Source organism: Colobus angolensis, unplaced genomic scaffold, assembly GCF_000951035.1.
Source record: "Colobus angolensis palliatus isolate OR3802 unplaced genomic scaffold, Cang.pa_1.0 Scaffold744, whole genome shotgun sequence".
Lineage (NCBI taxonomy): Eukaryota > Metazoa > Chordata > Mammalia > Primates > Cercopithecidae > Colobus > Colobus angolensis.
Genome location: NW_012121199.1, coordinates 307230 through 313421, shown reverse-complemented (window position 1 = coordinate 313421; position 6192 = coordinate 307230). Strand labels below are relative to the sequence as shown.

General features: G+C 40.8%; 1 pseudogene across 1 annotated transcript; it reads right to left on the bottom strand.

The window, feature by feature from the left end:
- Positions 1 to 377: 377 nt before the first annotated feature.
- On the bottom strand, positions 378 to 1215 carry LOC105501737 (annotated as a pseudogene). Its single transcript, XR_001000229.1, has one exon. The product of XR_001000229.1 is annotated as a eukaryotic translation elongation factor 1 epsilon-1 pseudogene (transcript).
- Between the last annotated feature and the right edge of the window lie 4977 nt (positions 1216 to 6192).

The window sequence follows — 6192 nt, the reverse complement described above, 5'->3', positions numbered from 1 at the left end:
TCACCGCGGGCTGCCGCTACACCAATTCTTTGGTGTGGCTAAGACAAGAACCTTTGGGGTTACAATGAGACCAGAAACCCAAAATGATGGTGACTGAGAGTACTACTAATGCCCTGTGTTTTGGTCACACTCTCACCTAGGTGAGAACCTGACCAAAAGGGGAGAGTTATTTTTTATTTTTTCAACCACATTTACTAGCTCACATAAATACTTAAAACAAATCCATCTGTCTTCCCTGTTTCCTTGGCACAATTTATCACAGTTCTTAACAAACTACCATAAATATCCATAAGGGGAAAATGAATTTTAGAATATGAAAGAGAGATTAATAAATAGCCAAATATGTCAACCATTGAAAGGACCACCAATTTTTTTTCAGATTAAGCCCCTGATTTGCAACTTTTATTGAAATAAATGTCATCTATTAAAAACAAGGTTAATTTATAACTTGATCTCAACTTGTTTAAGAGCAATTGAATTTTGACATAAAAATTGCAAAACTTCAACTAAAGAACAAAACATTCAGACACAAGTTTACACTTCAAAAATTCTATCCACTTCAACAAATAATGAATGACTGTATATTAATTTACATTAGTCCTGTGGCCCAGAGTACATTTTCCATTTAAAACATTTTTAATAGATCTTCTGTATGGCATGGACAGCTTCTAGTGGGAATTAGTATATAGTCTGTTCTTGATGAAGACAACACTAGACAGATGTTGCCTGATGCCTGGATAATGCTGAATGTGACAAAACCAGCGAGACACATTAAGGTATTTCTCCTTTTCTTGAACTGTCAGGTCAACTATAAAGCAATGAAGTCCATAGTACAATAGGATATCTGCTAAGGTAAAGTTATACCCTGTAAGGTAGACTTTATCTTCAAGATATGAATTAAGATCCTTCAACAGTGTGTGGATATCATTTTTACTGGCATGTCCATCTATCTGAGTGACCCTGTACTCTAACCATTGCTGAACGATTGCTTTTTCTTCTGGAGTACTCCCCAGCAAATATTTTTTGTTGGCTTGCTTGACTAGATGAGCTGCTATAGTAGTCAATCCTGTTAGACTTGGACCATTGTTTGTCTGAAGAACTGGAATCTGTCGCTTGCCCTGAGCACTGTATTTATTCCCCTTACTCAGTCCCAGGGACTCCTCCAGCAGCGACAATTCTGCGGCCGCCGCCATCTTCCGGCCGTAGCTCCTGGCAGAGGCCAAGGGGAGAGTTATTAAACAAATTATGGCAGGCCATTGTTCCGGATTGGGCTCCTGCACTAGGCCACAACAGACCAGGCCAAACTAGAATGGAGTCACTGATGCTAAATGCCACTCAACCAAACTGAAGCTTTAAGGAAGTAGATAAATCCCAAAACAGACCAGTGTTTCCTGAAAAAGAAGGGATTCCAGTCTACCTGAGTCAGCATAAGGAAATCCCCTCTGCTTTAACCCTTACCCAAAAAGTAACCTGACATTAACTGTGAACCCAAAATATCTGAGACAGGTCTCAGTGAATTTAGAAAGTTTATTTTGTCAAGGTTAAGGACACATCCATGACACAGTCTCAGGAGGTTTTGTTGACATTTACCCAAGTTGGTCAGGGTAAAGCTTGCTTCATACATTTTAGGGAGACATAATACATCAATCGATACGTGTAAGATTTACACTGGTTTGATCTGGAAACGTGGAACAACTCAAGGGGTGGGGGCTTCCAGGTCATAGGTAGATTTTAAAATTTTCTGACTGGGAATTAGTTGAAAGAGTTGTTACCAGTAGAAAGGAATGTCTGGGTGGATAAGGGGTTACGGAGACCTAGGTTTTATTATGCAGATGAAGCCTTCAAGTAGCAGTCTTCAGAGAAAAGAAGATTATAAATGTTTCTTCTCAGACCTAAGGTCTGTGTTGATGTTAATGCTGGAGGGGTATAATGAGGCATGTCCAACCCCCTCTTCCACAATGGTCTGAACTAGATTTTCAGGTTAACTCTGGAATCCCCTTGGCCGAGAGGAGCCCATTCAGGTTGTTGGGGGCCTTAGAATTTTACATTTGGTTTACATAACCAATCAGCTCTTATTTTCCATTGTTCTGTTTCCTTGTTTCCATCTTACAAAACTCACTGTTCTGCTATTGCCCAGTGGGAACTGAGACCAAATAAGAACTTCTGAATTCCATACTGAGACCAAAGAAGTACATTACAATGATGACAGAGAGTGGAGTCATGGTGACAAGGCCCAAAGTTTTGGTCAATTTCTAAAATTAATAGGCTGACCAAAAGTGGGGAGTTGCTAAATTTGGGCTTTAGAAGCCTCCCAATAAGTCCTTGTAAAGAACTACAACCTATCTTAGTATATAAACAAACTGAAAATCTGACTTAGAAATGTGTTTATAACCAATAGCTGAGGCTAAACCAATCACAGCTGCCAAGTGTCAGACAATGGCAGGTGGCCAACTGTTCAAATTAGGTTCCATAAAGGCAAATCTAGGCTGTAACCAATGGAGCTGTCTCTGTATTTCACTTCTGTTTTCTGTATGTCACTTTCTTTTCTCTGCTTATAAATATAACCTGCAGATGTCATCTGGCAGAGCATTCTGAACCATTTTTGGTCCTGACTGCTGCCTGATTCTAGAATCTCAAACAAAAGCCAGTTAAGATCTGCAATCCTAGATGTGCTGTAATTTTGTCTTTTAACAGTTGGGTCCTGAAAAATGATGGCCTATTAAGCTGAAGTTAATTAAAAATCATTTAAGGTCATCATTGGTGTCACGCGCGTCCGTGTGAAGAGACCACCAAACAGGCTTTGTGTGAGAAACACGGCTGTTTATTTCACCTGGGTGCAGGTGGGCTGAGTCCGAAAAGATTCAGCAAAGGGAGATAGGGGTGGGGATGTTTTATAGGATTTGGGTGGGTAGTGGGAAATTACAGTCAAAGGGGGTTGTTCTCTTGCAGGCAGAGGCAGGGGTCACAAGGTGCTCAGTTGGGGAGCTTTTGAGCCAGGAGAAGAATTTCACAAGGTTAATCGCTCAGTTAATGTAGGGGAGTAACAAGTCACAATGGTGGAATGTCATCAGTTAAAGCAGGAACCAGCCATTTTCACTTCTTTTATTTATTTTTTATCATACTTTAAGTTCTAGGGTAAATGTGCACAACATGCAGGTTTGTTACATATGTATACATGTGCCATGTTGGTGTGCTGCACCCATTAACTCATTTACATTAGGTATATCTCCTAATGCTATCCTCCCCCCTCCCCACACCCCACGACAGGCCCCGGTGTGTGATGTTCCCCTTCCTGTGTCTTTTTAAAGTTTTCTTTGTGCTTTTCTAAACTTGGAATGGGGATTTAAAAAGAAAAAACACGGTGTCAGCCTGTGCACGTTAGTTTTCTTATACAGAATATTGCCATGATTTTCTTTCTCTTTGGAAGAGATCTAGAAAGTCACAGCATTTTGGATTTAGATTGTTTGGGTTTAATAAAGAGCACGAACCCAAAATAATTTTGTACAGTGTATTCTGACTAGAAGAATGCTTTAACTTACCAAAATTGTCTTGATAAAGTAGTAGAGCCAATCCTATGAATGAGTCTAGAAGGAACTGGGCTATGCTAGACTGGCCCCATTGCTCTTGCCAGTAGCTGAGAATTTCATAGAATCCCCTTACCCTAGATAGTTTTAGGGTTAGCTTTTCTCAGTGAGATGAACTTACATGAGACTTGGAAAGCAGAACAAAAGTGGAGACACAAAGATGCTTAGGTGCCTGGTGTGTCCCCGATTTTCCTCAATCTTTTCCATTCCACATCCAACTCATTCTGTGGACTGCTAGTCAACCAACTGGGGTACTACTTGGTACTTGGCATCAGCGCTACCGAAGCTGTGGCTTCCATAAACCTTTCCACATGTCTCTCTTCACACACCAACTTTGGCAAGTGTATTAGTCTGCTCTCACACTACTGTACAGATACTACCCGAGACTGGGTAGTTAACAAAGGAAAGAGGTTGGACTCAGTTTCGCATGGCTGGGGAGGCCTCAGGAGACTTACGATCATGGTGGAAGGGGAAGCAGCCACCTTCTTCACAAGGCATCAGGAGAGAGTGAGTGTGTGAAGGAGGAACTGTCAAACACTTATAAAACCATCAGATCTCATGAGAACTCCCTCACTATCATGAGAATGACATGGAGGAAACTGCCTCCATGGTCCAATCACCTCCCACCAGGTCCCTCCCTCGACATGTGGGGATTATAGGGATTACAATTCAAGGTGAGATTTGGGTGGGGACACAGCAAGCAGACATACAGAGATTCTTAGGTTTTCCAGCAAGTTCTGACCTGTCCGCCTATGTCAATGCCTCAAGTGAAAGTGCTAGGACTGTTCTTCTGATCTTCTGGTACCTGCCTTCCAGATCTTCACTTCCCAGTTTGTCACACATTTATGTAACCTTGAATCCTGTATTAAACTCTGTTTCCCAAACACTTGTCTTGGCCCTGCTGTCTTCACTGGATTTACACTGATAAACGTGGCAACCACAACCACTACTTCCACCCTGTTTATTATACTTGAGAAGATGACATTGCAAGAAATAGACTTGCTTCTAATGCAGAACACTTTGGTAGGGTCTAGGGTGCTGCTGTTATAGTTGTTACATTCATTTCCATCAAGATACCCTGGGAAGCAACCCAGTATCTTTCTCTATCTTGAGGCCAGAAAAGATAGATACCAACAGAGTCAAGCAAGAAGAAACCATTATCTAAAGGCACCTACCTTCACTATTAAGGAAACTTTTGGACTGTGACACTACTTTTTTTGTTTTTTTGCCACAGGTTTTATTTTATTTTTTTGAGATGGAGTCTCGCTCTGTCACCCAGGCTGGAGTACAGTGGCGCGATCTCGGCTCACTGCAAGCTCCGCCTCCCGGATTCACGCCATTCTCCTGCCTCAGCCTCCCGAGTAGCTGGGACCACAGGCGCCCGCCACCTCGCCTGGCTAGTTTTTTGTATTTTTTAGTAGAGACGGGGTTTCACCGTGTTAGCCAGCATGGTCTCGATCTCCTGACCTCGTGATCCCTCCGTCTCAGCCTCCCAAAGTGCTGGGATTACAGGCTTGAGCCACCGCGCCCGGCCTTTGCCACAGGTTTGAAGAGAAATAGTTGGTGTCACTTCTTCCTTTATTCATAACCAAATAAATAACCATCTTTTATTTTTCTCTAAGTGTGTTTTAGAGAATGCATATTTCAGTTGAAATCTGGATAAAGCCAAGGGAGAACTTAAATAGGCTGTTTTTAAGTTACTGCAGCCTGTAACAAAGACATATTCTATACCTGACTTTAGCCACCTTACGTTCGGAGGTCCCAAGTGACTGATTATTTTGTTGTGACCTATCTATTTGTATATTTGATTTGTGCCCATTTTTCTTTTATTTCTGTTTAGGTAACCCTGTTTGCTATAATGAATTATTCCCTCCCACCATTATGCCTTCCCTTTGAGTCTCTTTCAGAACCAGTCATTTCACTTTAGATAGAAAGACTTTTCAGAATTGTGCTAAACTGGATGACAATCCCTGGGGTTCTTTTTCAGATCTATCTAAATCATGGGCTCACGACAATCGTTGTGAAGGCTGTGTGATCATTTCAGAATCTTTCCTTGGTTTCAGCGTGGGCTATATATTTTTTAAATTCATTTGTGTCTTTTGAAGAAATTCTACACACCTGAGACTATGCTATAGATCTTTACTGAAAGTCTCCAGGTAACACTTTTTAATATATTTTCGGCATAAGTCAAATACTTTTGTTCTGTACACAATGGCAAATGTCATCAGAAGAAATTAGGTTCCGGAAAGAACTTCTAAAACAAGCAAATCATTGTATTACTCTTAAATTTTATTAACGTCTTCAGTTTGTGCGTCATTTAAAACGAGACATGTGCTTTAAAAAGCATTCTTATACATAAATAGACCAAGGAACAGTTAGGTTATTGATCCCTAACACATGCACATCAATTTTATTCAGGTGTGTATAAGAAAGGGAAATAAGCTTGAAACCTTTTTCTTTGGATTAAAAACATTTGGAAATTATTCAGGAATGCCAAATGTTTTTCTGGAACAGATGTATTTTCCAATAGGAAATGCTGATGCAATTAAGAGGCATTAGGGTTGATAAAGAAGACTGGAGAAACATTTGTGCTATGCTAGATAAACAA